The sequence below is a fragment of the Symphalangus syndactylus genome, chromosome 5 (genome assembly GCF_028878055.3).
Source record: "Symphalangus syndactylus isolate Jambi chromosome 5, NHGRI_mSymSyn1-v2.1_pri, whole genome shotgun sequence".
NCBI lineage: Eukaryota > Metazoa > Chordata > Mammalia > Primates > Hylobatidae > Symphalangus > Symphalangus syndactylus.
The window spans coordinates 8,434,173-8,448,392 of record NC_072427.2 but is presented as its reverse complement, the minus strand read 5'-3'; the positions used below and the strand labels follow the sequence as shown (position 1 = coordinate 8,448,392).

General features: G+C 39.8%; 1 long non-coding RNA gene and 1 pseudogene across 1 annotated transcript in view; both read right to left on the bottom strand.

The window, feature by feature from the left end:
• The window catches only part of LOC129482022 (uncharacterized), a 56,705-nt gene extending 44,735 nt beyond the window's left edge, over positions 1–11,970 (bottom strand). Inside the window, exon 1 of the long non-coding RNA XR_008657573.1 lies at positions 11,857–11,970. This is a non-coding gene — a long non-coding RNA (uncharacterized lncRNA). The remainder of the gene's footprint in view (positions 1–11,856) is intronic.
• LOC129483605 (uncharacterized) lies at positions 10,437–10,533 on the bottom strand (annotated as a pseudogene).
• Positions 11,971–14,220: the final 2,250 nt, after the last annotated feature.

Here is a 14,220-nt window from a genome sequence, read left to right as displayed (position 1 = left end):
ATTCCAGAGACCCAGTGCCATTTTGGAAGGGGTAGTCCTACAAAGGATGGTTGGATGAGGGATTAGCATAGAAATTGCTATTTTAGAAAAGGCAGTGGTGCTTGTTACTTCTCCCCTGGGTTTGTGGCCTGTAATTTATACCACAGAGGACTTCATAGTATACTCCCATTAATCCTGACCGCATCCGGTGATGAGAAAAGTCAGATTCACAGAAGTTACATGATTCCCCTGAGGTCCCATGATCAGTCTGCAGAAGAATGGGATCTGCAACAAAATCAGACTCAAACCTACACGTTTTGCTCCACTCAAGTACCTTACTAAGAGGCCCTTAGTTTTTGCCAAGTTTAATCATTAGTCCTTGGAGAGCTCCGTGGCTGCAGAGACACGTCCAAGGGACATGGGCAAAGAAACTCACTAAGTTTTTCCCTTTGCTCCTTTAAGAAATAGCTGCTTCTCCCAAGCCCCTGCTCCTTTGTACTGGATGAGAAGAGGAATGGTGTCTCTTTAACAATCTGCTCATTGCCTCAGCTCATTTCAACTCATATATATTTGCATGTGAAAATTACATTCCTCAGCTCCCAAATTGATGTTTGCATGTACGAGGAGAGAGGCTCCTTTCTTTGAAGCTTGAGAAGACATTGGTATAAAAAATAATTATTATTTCCATTCTGATGCTCACCCTCTGGCCTCTTGTACCTCACACATCAGAGCATGCAGACAAGAAACCACAAAGCCCAGCAAACATTTATTTTATTTTAAGTATGGGGTCTAAGAGAGAAGCAGGTATTGCTTACCTCGAATTTAGTCTGACAAAACCTATGCCCTACAACTGAATTTCTCATGTTTTCTTGTTTTGTGCCACTTTCTGATATCAGTGGTAATTTGATTTCATTTTACCAAGAGGTGGTAGGATTCACTGTTTTCTCTGTAGATTGAAATAAAAATAAGGCATGAGGTACAAAAAGAACTTGGCTAAAGTCACTAACACCATAATCTGCTGACTGATGCAGGTGCAGAAGGCTGCTTCCTCCAGGTGCCAGAACATTCATTCAGAAGCCACTCTGGACCCCACAAGCTCCTGAGAGGTCCCAGCCTCTGCCTTCCCAACAGCGGGACCCCAGACCCTACCATTTGGCTGAACAGCATTCTGAAGCTTTGTTTTCCTCCCTGGTAACTAGCCAGCTACTGGCATCCTCCTTTCCAAGACCTGGCTCTCACAACCTGGCTCTCTTGACCCACAAATTGCTCTGGATTCCACCCAGGCAAACAGAAAGGCAGGGACTAATTTGCTAGCACCACCTGCCTATGGTGATGATAACGAGGTTGATGGATCAATCACATTAGCAGGCCCTCACTTTTGGTTTTACGAAAATGGCTTTTAACCACGTTACTCATTTTCAGATTTAATTCTAACAACAGTCACTGGGTAGACATGGCTATCCTCATTGGAAATATGGAAAACCAAGGCTCAAAGAGTAATTTTTTTCAAGATTCACAGCTAGTAAGGTGTAAAGACATAATCTTGGCAAAGTCTCCTGAGGATAATGCAACTAGGGGAAGCAAGGAGTGTTCATACATCCACCCCACACACCATGCCTTCCCAAAGCAGGTCCAGAGGGTATTGAAGGCCCCATCCCTCCTCCCTTTCTGCCCAAGCCTCTGAAAATCATGAGGTACCAAAGAAAGGAGAATGAGCAGCTCTAGAGATGGAGACAGCACCAAGGCTAAACAAGGGATCATCTGTTTATCACATCACATGTAGCTTCATCGCTTTTCTACCTTCGTTAAACTCCTTCTTTTGACTGGAGAGGCTGGGAGCCACAGCCCAGAGGGGTCTTTGCCCTGAACAAAGCTCTAAACATCCAGACCACGCAGCCGACAGCCCCTTAGCCATGTTAAAATAATTAACTGGGAGGCCATTAGACTAAGGCAGCTCCAGCACCCTGGGTTCCTACATGAGCAAACCAAAACCGAATTCAGTGCAAATGGTAAAACTAACCTTAAGCTTAACCACTCAGAAACTGCCAAGCAATCTCTCATTAGGGAATTTCCACTGGAATAATCCAAATAAGGCTATGGCTCCACATTAATCAATCAATAATTTTCTTTGACTCACTTCCAGGTTCACCCTGTAAAAGTCTTCCCCTCATGCTCCTTCAGCAGAGCCCCCAAACGCTTGCAGTCTGGAACTGCCCAATTAATGAGTCAGTCTGCTCAAATAAAGTCTCTAAATTTTAATATGCCTCAGTTTATCTTTTAAAGGCTACCAAGAGGAACTGAGGAAGAATCAGTCTCTGCATAGAAGCAACACTCTTCAACAGGCATGCAACAGCAGCAACTGGGCACCTGTCAGACGCAAGCACTATGAGCTGTGTGGGACTCCAGAAACTAAGAGCAGCACAGAACACTGGTGATGCTGTGGGTCCCCCTAGAAGCATTTCCACAAGAGGAGCTTCACTGGATTCTCACTGAATGCCTCTGAGAAGTTTGTTGAGCAGAAACAATTACCCCCAATTAATACATGAAAAAAACTGGGGCTCAGGGCATTTACATAAATAGGTAGGTCGATATCCTTCATTCAGTATTCTCCACAGGACAGGCATTAGTGTCCATTTCCATGAATAATCTTTCAATCCTCACAACAGTCCTATGGTGTCCACCTTAAAGAAGAAAAACTCGGAGGTTTGGAGAGATTATGTGATGTGCCCAAGGTCATTAAGCCAGCAGTGGGATGGGGTCCCACACTCGGGTCTTCTGGCCTTAAGTCCAGAGCTGTGTCTACAACTCAGCAAAGGCCAAATTTCATCCCCAAGCCTCCTAGAGACCCCTAGGTAGTCACTAACACAGCGTATATCCTTTATAGGCTTGTCAGAGCCCCCAAATAGACACAATGACACAACATGTTAAGTGGCATGCTTCAAAGAAAGAAAATGTGAGTCTGCATGTTAATTTGGGAAAGCCTATTCCCAGCAAATAAGTGTTTAGGGCCTGGACTTCAGGGAGTTTCCAGGATGGATGGTACATAGTAGTAGGCAGGGGTGGGAGGTCAGACTTTCCCGGGAGTTGAATTTTTTCTTGAATATTTTGGTCCAATTTATGGTAAATTCTGTTTATACACAAGGCCTTCTGAAGTGGATTTTAATCTCTCAAAATAACCTGGAGTTAGAGCATGCAGCAGCAACTGCCTTATAAACTGCAGAGGAAGTGAAAGATGATAGCTATAATATACCGTTTCATTCAGCATAATAGGAAAATACAGTGGAATGGGTGATTGGAGCAGATATGGCACGGAGTAAGTACCAAGTATTACTCACACTCTTGAAATGATCACAATTACATGCATCTCCTCATGTCTATGGGCAAAATAACCCACGAAAGAAAATCTGCTGAATGTGAAGTGGGGGGAACAGGAGGTTTTTAGGAGGGGAACAGGATTCATTACACTCTACATCTTAAAGACACAAATCCACTTGACCAAGGGATGTCTGTGCATTAGCTCCAGTGCACCTCGGAATCCCTGGAGGAGGATACAGCCCTTCACAACTGAGCCATGGGATGAGAGGCTGGTTTGGATCTCTATCCTGGACAAGAGAGCCTGCTGCACCCAGGCTGGTTAAAGCAGTAATCCCGGAGATGCCAGTGGGAACTCCCACACGGCCTCTGATTTCTTTACTCTTTATACTGAGAATGGGTATGACTGAGTTATCTAAATGAGGTTTCTTCTTGGAAGATGCAGCATCCGCTTTGAGTGTGGCTGCTGTAAAAGTGTAGATTTCCCAGTCCACTCAATGCCTCGCGTTTCGCAGGGAGCGGTCACAATCCCTCCATGAAACTGCCTGCAAGCCCTACCCTCAAGCACTCACTGTAAAGTGCAGCACCACATACTCTGGTCAAGGAAGGGCTCTGTTTGGAGACAACTGCTATATTGCATCTATGGTCGCACAAGGGAAGTCTCTAAATTTCCAGCAGTCCTAAAGAACAGATGATAAAGTCACAGAAGACAGTGACTCAAGGCCAACGTCATGCAAGTCGCAGATCTTCCCTACCCTGCAGCCCCGAGCTCTGGGCCTAGCCCCAGAAGTCTCACCTCTTAGAAGCTTTACCTGGAGCCTAAAATCACGAGAAGCCTCAGGCTTCCTGGATAAAGACCAAGAGAATATGCCAAAAAGGACGCCGTTTCTCTAAACCCAACCTGCGAAGGAAGACCTGGGATAAGCTACTTGACCCTCTGCTAAGGAAATACATCAAGTGGGGGGAAATTTGTCACCTGCCAACTTAAAGCCCTTCAGAATCTGTCTGCCACCTTGGGTATGCGGTGCACAACCCACCAAGCACCAACCCCAAGGGTGCTCCACTTCCAAAAGGCTCTGTGGTTCAACTTGTTTGAGATGCACTCCCAGGTCTAACCTCCTCCTGGAGACTCACAGTGCATGCAAGCATTGTAAAGGCCCTGAGAAGTCACCAAGTACATAAATCCACTCCTCTCTTGCAAACTCCTTTTGATTTGAGCATCCCATCATCAATTTTGCAGAGCATGGTGAGCTAATTTATTGAGAGAATCTGACACATTTCCATGCTGTTGAAGAGTAAAATAAAAGAGAGCTCTGCTCCCCATCTTAGGCCATTGTGTTGCAGACATGGGACTTCCCTTGTGTCTAAGATCAAGTTTAAGTATCTTTGCATTTAAAAAAATTAACTGGCACAAGAAGTAGAATGGGGCTCTAGAGTTTGAAGGACGTAGAGTTAAGCATCAAGCCCTAATGAGAAAAGATTTTTCAAACAAGAAGAGGCCTCTAGCTTGGAGTTTGGAGTTTCTGTCTTGAGAAGGGGCAGTCTCTGAGTGAGGGGATGGTGGACATACAGGTCCTGTGCACCTGCAGCTAAGCCTCAGGAAGGAAAGACTCAAATGGACAAATCTGGCTGGAAATGCGAAAGCTATCCCCCTGCCACACACAAACACACACCACCACCACCATCAACAGGGGCCATGCTGGCTTAGAAACAGCATGAGTGGAATTTAGTGTGCACCAATTACAGAAAGCCCTCCTCAAGCGTTCCAGTAGGTGTCAGTTCCCTGCAACCTTCCCATGGTCAGTGAGTAGGAGGACAATGCCCCATAGATAATTGTGCTTAAATTATCTACCTCACAAGTGCATGGCAGTTCAGTCAGATTTAACTAGATTTGCAGAAACAGAGTAATAAGACTTTCCTCACACTTGAGTCTCACTGTGACTGCATATTCAAACTGTACCCCAGAAGTTACACATACCAGCACTCCATGGAACTTGTTTTCTGCATGTTACTCATTAGGAAATGCTTGAGAGGTCTGACTTTGTACTTTTCCCCAAATCTTTACCTCCTTTCCGTCCCTCTGTAAATCAGTTGAGGAAAAACGTTATTCTAGTGATTACATAAATATGACCTCAGAGCTGAATGTCAACATTCTTTCAAACATCTAGACCAAAAGTAAAAACCTGATTTGGCCTTTTTCATTTCACATTTTGGAATACCTGGATATTTGACCTCTCACACAGACAGCCAAATTTTCTTCCATTAATTTCTTCACTACTTTGACCTGAAGGAAAATTTTTGAATCTGTTCACCCTGTTTTATGAAAGTAAATTACCATGAATTGAGTTTTTAAAATAATCTTAGGATTATTTCAAGCCCTAGAAAGAAATGTTCATGACATATTAAGCAAAATGTAAGTCACCAAACAAAATGCTCCACATATACAGCCATGTTCTATAAAGTTGCTGCCAACACCAAATTAGCAAATATTGAACCACTGTTCCTAAAGGAAACAAAGGGTTAGGTTCCTGTGAGCCTCTGGTCACGATATTTTTGTTAATTGATTAATACATAATCTTTGTTTCTTGTGTTTCTGCTTAAAGAAGGCTTATTTCGTATACACTATTGCTTCACTAACTGGAACTCACTACTGACAGCACTGTGTCTTACTTAGGTATAATACACATGACTTTCTCTGTGCAGTACACTGCAGCCATCCTGAGTGCAGGAACACTAGACAGCACTTCAGCACTACTCTTGGGGACCATTTCAAATGGCAAGATCACCAGCAAAAACACAGAAATACAAATATGTGGCACTAAACAGACAACGAAAAGCACATTTGCTTACAATATGAGAGCTCCAATTAGTAAGGCAGAGCTTCTCTGTATTCAGCCTCAGCTGGGAATGTGGCCCTCGGAGAACTCAAACATTTTGCCTCTCTGCACATGTCTGTGAGTGGCCATGACAATGGCATGAGTATTGTTTTGGGGGCTACAAATAAATTTCAATCAGTGAATTAGCAAATACAGAATCCACAAATAATGAGAAACACCAGTACCATTTTTATAATCATAAAGAATGTTATTAAACTTAAAAAAAATCTTGGCCCTCACAGGATGACAAGAATAGTGATTGTAGTATACATGTACCCAGTGTGTTCTGAGCAGCACAATCCAAATTTCTCTCCTTGAATTAGGCACAATTGCTCCATTTTGCTGATAATGAAAACAGTTGGATTTTCCCTTCTGATTCTACCCTTTTCCATTGATCCTATAGACATCACAAGAAACAAATGTGGCCCCATTTTCTTTTACCATAAATTTATGATTATAAGAAGACACTCCCCCATTTTCCCAATGTGAAAATTTTAATATAGGATCCTTAAATAATGCAAATAAGCTTGTAATATTTCAGATCAAGTAGCCAATGTAGTTGCACATAATTTTAACCTTACATATCACAGAATAAGGTGTTATTTTTAAAAGACTGGTTTTTTTTTTTTTGCTAAGTATTTCGTAAGACAATTTTATTCAAACTGCTCATATATTTTAACGTCCATTTCTCCAGCATCCCTGGAACCAGATTTTTAATCATTAAATGCCATTTTTCATTTATGTCTGTTTCCATTCTAAGTTGCTATACACACTTTTAAAACATATAAATGGCACAATCACTCTAATTTTTATCCCAAGCTTCAAGTATCCATTGGCACAACATTAGGATAGTGCTATGCCTCAAATCTCCTGTGGCGATCTGACAAAATATTTTTTAACGTGTCCTTCAAAAGCTAATTTACAATTAATGACACTTGAAAAGCTGAAGTCTTCTTCCTAAGGATGATTACTACCCAAGTATTAATATTCTCCCCCACTCCCACTCTTCTTCTCCCATTCTTCCTGGTGACCTATGAGAGTATCCTAAACTAGAATTGACTGAGATCAATTAAGGCTAAGTGTGTCTTCCTTACACAATTCATATTGTTCAAAATAAAAAAACTAAGATACTGTCCTATAATAGAAGATAATTTGTAAGTATTTGAATATTGGGCAAATCCTTCCTTTTGGAAAAATAATTCCAGGGAGGGGAGGAGGGAAATCTTCCTTACCTCTGGGCACATATTATAATTTTATTCCAAGAAACTAACAAAGCCACTCCATGGGCCATGGGCCCCTCCTAGAAAATCTGACCTATTTCCCAAAGCTTGATGAACCATGCCTTTATCTATATGGCGGTGAGGAAAAGATAGCAGGGAATTAGTACACAGGGTGATGGAACTGGATATTAGATTTTTGTCAGGTAATAGTTTGCAAATATTTTCTTTCATTCTGTGGGTTGTCTGTTTACTCTGTTGATAGTTTCTTTTGCTGTGCAAAAGCTCTTTAGCTTATTAGGGCCCACTTGTCAATTTTTGGTCTTGTGGCAATTGCTTTTGAGGACTTAGTCATAAATTCTTTGCAAGGCTATGTGCTGAATGGTATTCCCTGGATTTCCTTCTAGGATTTTTATTGTTTGAAGTCTCACATTTAAATCCTTGATTCATCTTGAGTTAATTTTTGTATATGGTGATAAGTAGGGTTCCAATTTTATTCTTTTTGGTTTCATATGAACTTTAGAATTTTTTCTAATTCTGTGAAGAATGACATTGATAATTTGATAGCACTGAATCTGTAGATTGCTTTAGGCAGTATGGCCATTTTAATAATATTAATTCTTACAATATACAAGCATGGAATGTTTTCCCCTTTGTTTGTGTCATCTCTGATTTCTTTCAGCAGCGTTTTGTAGTTCTCTTTGTGGAGATTTCACCTTCTTGATTAGATGTATTCTTTGGTATTTTATTTTTTGACGTTATCATAAAAGGGATTGGGTTCTTAACTTGGCTCTCAGCTTGAATGTTATAGATGGATAGACATGCTACCAATTTTTGTACATTGACTTTGTATCCTGAAACCTTGATGAAGTCATTTATCAGGCCAATGAATTTTTTTGGATGAGTCCTTAGGGTTTTCTAGGTATAGAATTAGATCATCAGCAAAGAGATGATTTGACATCTTATTTTTCCTATTTGGATGCCTTTTATTTACTTCTCTTGCCTGATTGCTCTGGCTAGGACTTCCAGTACTATGTTAATTAGGAGTGGTGAGAATGGGCATCTCTGGCTTATTTTTGTTCTTAAAGGGAGTGCATCCATCTTTTGCCTGTTCAGGATGATGTTGGCTATGGGTTTGTCATAGATGGCTCTTATTATTTTGTGTTATGCTTCTTCAATGCCAAGTTTGTTGAGGGTTTTTATCATGAAGGGATGTCGGATTTTGTGGAAACTTTTCTCTGTGTCTGTTGAGATAATTACATGGTTTTTGTTTCTAATTCTCTGAGTCACATATATTTTCATATGTTGAACCAAACTTGCATCCCAGGAAGAAAGCCTACTTGATTGTGATAAAATAACTTTTTGGTGTGCTGGTGGATTCAGTTTGCTAGTATTTTGTTGAGGATTTATGCATCTATGTGCATCACAAATATTGGCCTGTGGTTTTCTTTTTTCATTGTGTCTTTGCATACAATCAGTTAGGGAGGAGTTCCTCCTCCTTGATTTTTTGGAATAATTTCAGAAGATTTGGTACCAGCAATTTTCCGTATGTCTGGTAGAATACATCTGTGAATGTACCTGGTTCAGGGCTTTTTATGGTTCACTTCTGTCTGATTTGATTTTGGAATCTGATATTGTTCTGTTCGAGATTTTAATTTCTTCCTGATCCAATCTTGGGAAGTTGTGTGTTTCCAGGAATTTGGCCATTCCTCTACATTTTCTAGTTTGTATGCATAGATGTATTCATAATAGTCTCTGAGGACCTTTTGTATTTCTCCGGAATTGATTACAATATTACTTTTGTCACCTCTGTGCTTGTTTTTTGCAGTCTATCAAGCTTATTTTTCCAAAGAGCCAATCTTTGGTTTTATAAACCTTTTGTATGGAATTTGGGGTCTCAATTTCATTCTGTTCTGCTGATTTCAATTATTTTCTTCTGCTAGCTTTGGGGTTAGTTTGCTCTTGCTTTTTAAGTTCCTCTAGGTGTGATGTTAGAGTATTAATCTGAGATCTTTCTAACTTCTTAATGTAGGCATTTAGAACTATAAACTTTCCTCTTAATACTTTTGTTGTATCCAGAGATTTTGCTATGTCATGTTTCTGTTTTCACTTATTTCAAATACTTTTTTAGTTTCTGCCTTAATTTTGTTGTTTACCCAGAAGTCATTCAGGAGCAAGTTGTTTAATTTCCTTGTAATTTTGTGGTTTTGAGAGACCTTCTTGGTCTATTCTTCCTGGTATTGATTTCTACTTTTATTCCACTGTGGTCCAAAATATGGTTGGTATGACTCTGATTTTTTTAACGTACTGAAATGCTTTATGGCTGAACATGTGATCTTACAGTATGTTTTATGTGCAGACGAGAAGAATGTATATTCTGTAGTTGACGGATGGAGTGGTTGGTAGATATCTATTAGGTCCAATTAGTCAAGTGTCAAATTCAAGTCTAGTATTTCTTTGTTGGTTTTTTGCCTCAATGATGTGTTGAACACTGTCAGTGGGGTGTTGAAGTCTCCCACTATTATTGTGTGGGCTATATAAAACTTTTCATTGGTCTGGAAGTACTTGCTTTATGAATCTGGGTGCTCTGATGTTGGGTATTTATATATTTAGGTTAGTTAAGTCTTTTTGAATTGAACCTTTTTTTATTACGTAATGCCTTTCCTTGTCCTTTTTTTTTTTTTTTTTTTAACTGTTGTTAAAGTCTGTTTTATCTGATGTAAGAATAGCGATCCCTGCTCTTTTTTCTTTTTCATTTGTGTGATAGATCTTTCTCTATCTCCTTACTTTGAGCCTATGGGCATTGTTACAAGGGAGATAGGTCTCTTGAAGATGGCAGATGAATGGGTCTTACCCTTTTTTTATCCAACTTGCCACTGTGTGCCTTTTAAGTGGTGCATTTAGACCATTTACATTCAAGGTTAATATTGATATGTGAGGTTTTGATCTTATTGTGGAGTTGTTAGCTGGTTACTTTGTAGCTTCTATTGTGTAGTTTCTTTTTAGGGTCTATGGACTACGTAAGTTTCTTGTGTGAAAACCCATTTTTTAAAAAAATATGGAATGCTTCATGAATTTGTCATCCTTGTACAGGGGCCATGCTAATCTCTGTATTGTTCCAATGAAAACCCATTTTTGAATGGCCAAAAAAATACTCTATGAACAGGCTCTCTAAAGAAGAGGCTCATATGGCAAATCAACCTATCAAGAGATGCTCAGAGTCATGAGGAAAATCATCAAAACCACAAGGAGATACCACTATATACATATTAGAATGGCTAATTTTTTAAGTGACAATACTTAGAGCTGGTGAATACATGAAGCAACTGGAACTCTCCTAAATAGTACTTAGTATTGGTAGGGATGAAAAATGGTGCAGCTACTTTAGACAAGAGTTTGGTAGTTTTTATAAAAGTAAACCTCCACCTGCCATATGACCTAGCAATCCCACTACTAGGTATTTATACCAGAGAAGTAAAAACATACATTCACACAAAGATCTGAATGTTAATGCTCATAAACACTTGATTTGGAATTGCCAAAAATTAGAAATGATCCAAATGTTCCTCAACTGGTGAATGAACACATTTTGATATATCCATGCACTAAAATGTTACTAAAATAAAAGAAAAAAACAGAAAAGAACTTATGCTGAAACAACATGAGTGAATCTCAAAGCATGCTATGTGAAAGCAGCTAGATACAAAAGCCATCATGCTAGCTGATGCCATTTATACAACATTCTGGAAAAAGTAAAACTATAAGGAGAGAAAATAGATAAGTGGTTATCAGAGGCTGGGAATGAAAAAAGGAGGCTGACTGCAAAGAAGCAAAAGGTAACTTTATAGGGGATTCAGTAGCTATTACACAATTGAAAATTTTACTGTATGTAAATGATTCCTCAATAGATCTGATATCTCAAGGTTACTATGGACAGCATAGTTGGCTATGTAAACCCTGTTTATCAAACAGAGAAGAAAGAATGAAAAACCCATGACTTCCTGGATACATGCCTGGCCATCTCCCTTCAAAGATGCTGAAGTCTCTACAGGGTCAGACAAGGCCTTGGTTGAACTGTTTCCTATGGGGAAAGCATTTAATATCATCATCCACCCTAAATACTAAGTGATGATATTATCTTTCCCTACTAGGGAGAGACATTTCAAGTATAAATGTGATCTTAATTAGATGCTTCTCTTTCCAACCCAGTTATGAATTCAGTTTCACCTATGTCGGAAGTAGATGGGACAACTTGATTATAGCCAGTCACTGGGAAAACAGCATTAGTATAGATGTGGAACCTAAAAAGCATATGACAGGTATACTTCTATAACCTTGTCCACGACATTGACAATTATGATCTCAATGGGCATTTCTATTTTGCCTTTTCAGTATGTTCATAATATACTACAAAAACAGTCCATTTGAATGATGTTCAATTTTAAAATATGAGATCAAAGAAACACACAAACCTATTCAAATGCTGTGATAAGATGCTCTGTCTTCAATAATACTGAATTAGTACGAGCTTTTGGCTATTGATTTCATTACCTTGACACCTGAAATAACATGTTCATGCCTTACGTCTGTCTTGACTGTTTGGGGTTAGAAAAAGAATGCCAGGTTATGCACGGTATTTTCTAAATTAACTTGAGCTCTGCATTTGTCTACAGGCCTACAAGGTTCAATCCATAGGCTTGGTACCTGAGGAGCTGGCAGGCACAAGGGGAAGTTTCCGCTTGGCTAGGTGCCATTGTCATAAGAAGCCAGTGTCACCTCTTGTAATGTAAAGGAATAAAATAATTTAATCTTTTAAAACAGATTAAATAATGCATTCTACCCTGAAAGAGATAAACTAGTGCATAAAGTACAAAAAGTAATCCCTTTGATAAGCATGTTATCATGCTTACCTATTTTCTGTCATGACTGTGAAATCAGAGTGAAAATTTAACACTGATTATAAACATGTTAAAATTTAAAGTTGCAAGAAAAAAAAAGAGGTAGTGATGGTGATAAAAATTGCAATGTCGTGGCTAGTTCAGAAAAGGCTTCTTCAGAATGCAGCAGCCTTCCAGGAACAGCAGAGGGAGGGGCTGTGCCTGTCAGACAAGAAACAGCAGCAGGCCAAGGGGCCTGTTGTCCATTCCTCCCAAACCTCCACCAACAGAAAACCTCCTGGATGATCCGAGTAACCAGAACACTTTCCTTTATTTCACTTATAAAAGAAAAGGCAAATTTCAACACAGGAAGTTACCCTGACCTCCAGAGATAGTGAATTGAACCCAGAAGATGGAATGCTCAAAATGGCACGAAAAGACTGAAATGATTTAAGAAAATGACAAAAAGAGGAGAGAGGAAGCCATGATGGAGAAGAGACAGCGATAAAATCTTGGAATCTGCAGAGCCCTGGGCCAAAAACGCAGGCACTCAATTTGGAGGGTGGGGGGCAGGAGCACAGCAGTTCTTCTCCTCTCTGACCCTTCCTGAGGGCTCAGGGCCTGAAGACACCTGTCACGGATGGGGAAAAGGGCTTACGAACAGGTGTGCGTTTCAGCCTGAAACAGAGGAATTGTGAACCCCAGGATCCCATCCAACCCCATGTAGCAACTACCACCCTCCAAGCCCGCAGGGCCCATTCTGGAACAGCTAAAACAAAGAGGTCTGATCTCCTGCTCTGGATATCAGGGAAATGGATACAGAAGTCTAAGGCAGAGGACTGGAAACAGGGATCAGGGAATGGTAGCGAGATCTGCCTTCCCACCCCTGTGAGTCACTGGCTGTGCCCCACCTACACACCGGCACGCATGTGCAGCCAGGCAAGAGAAACGACGCGCATGGGATTCCCTCCTCCAGGAGGGAATTTCACAGTATTTCGTGGTATTTAACTTTTTCTCTGATTTGGTTAATTTATGAAAAGTGTCATCATGTGTCAGGAGCTGCATGGAGGACAAGGCTGTTTAGATTATGTAATACTTGATAGAGACAATAAAACAGATACAATGTATGTCAGAGTTATGAGGCATACTCACAAAACCAGTACCCCAACTCAACCACCAAGCTCAGAAAGAGACCACACCCAACATACGGAATCCCCTTAAGAGCCCCTGACTGCACCCCTCTGCCTCTGCCTCAGAGGGAACAACTATTTCTAGTTTTCTGCTTATCCTTCTTTTTTAAAAAAGATGTTTTCAGATTATGTCTGTATTCCTAAACAATATACTGTTTAGCTTTGCTTGGATATTAGCGTGATAAAAATGGTATCATCCCATATTACTGACTCTGAAGTTTTGAGGCTCACTGTCACCACCCATCCATTTCATGATGGTGGCAGCTTTGGGTCATTCATTTCCACAGTTGTATCATATCCCACTGAGTAAATACACCCAGGTTTTACTCATCTATTTTCCGATGGTTGGACATCTACATTATTCTCATTCTGGCTACTACCAAGGCTGCCAAAAACATTCTGTTGTACATGTTTTAGTACTCAGGGGCAGGAAATTCTCCTGGGTATATAATCAATGGGTTCATACGACTTACTTATATTCAAGTTTATAAGATATGCTCTTTGAAGTGCTTATATCAGCTTACACTCATGCCAACAGTTTATGTCCTTTGTTTTTATATATCTGAGTACTTGATCTTATCAAATTTCTTAATTTTTATAAATTGAAGAGTATTTAAAAAGTATCATATGATGTCTTAATTTTCACTTTCTTGAAAATTAGTATTTTCAATTAAAGGCAGCCAGAAATTTTTAAGAAATGTAGTTAAGAAAATAAACAACCCATACTATTGAGTTTTTCCTCATTTTTTTTTTACTATTTATGTTTCCA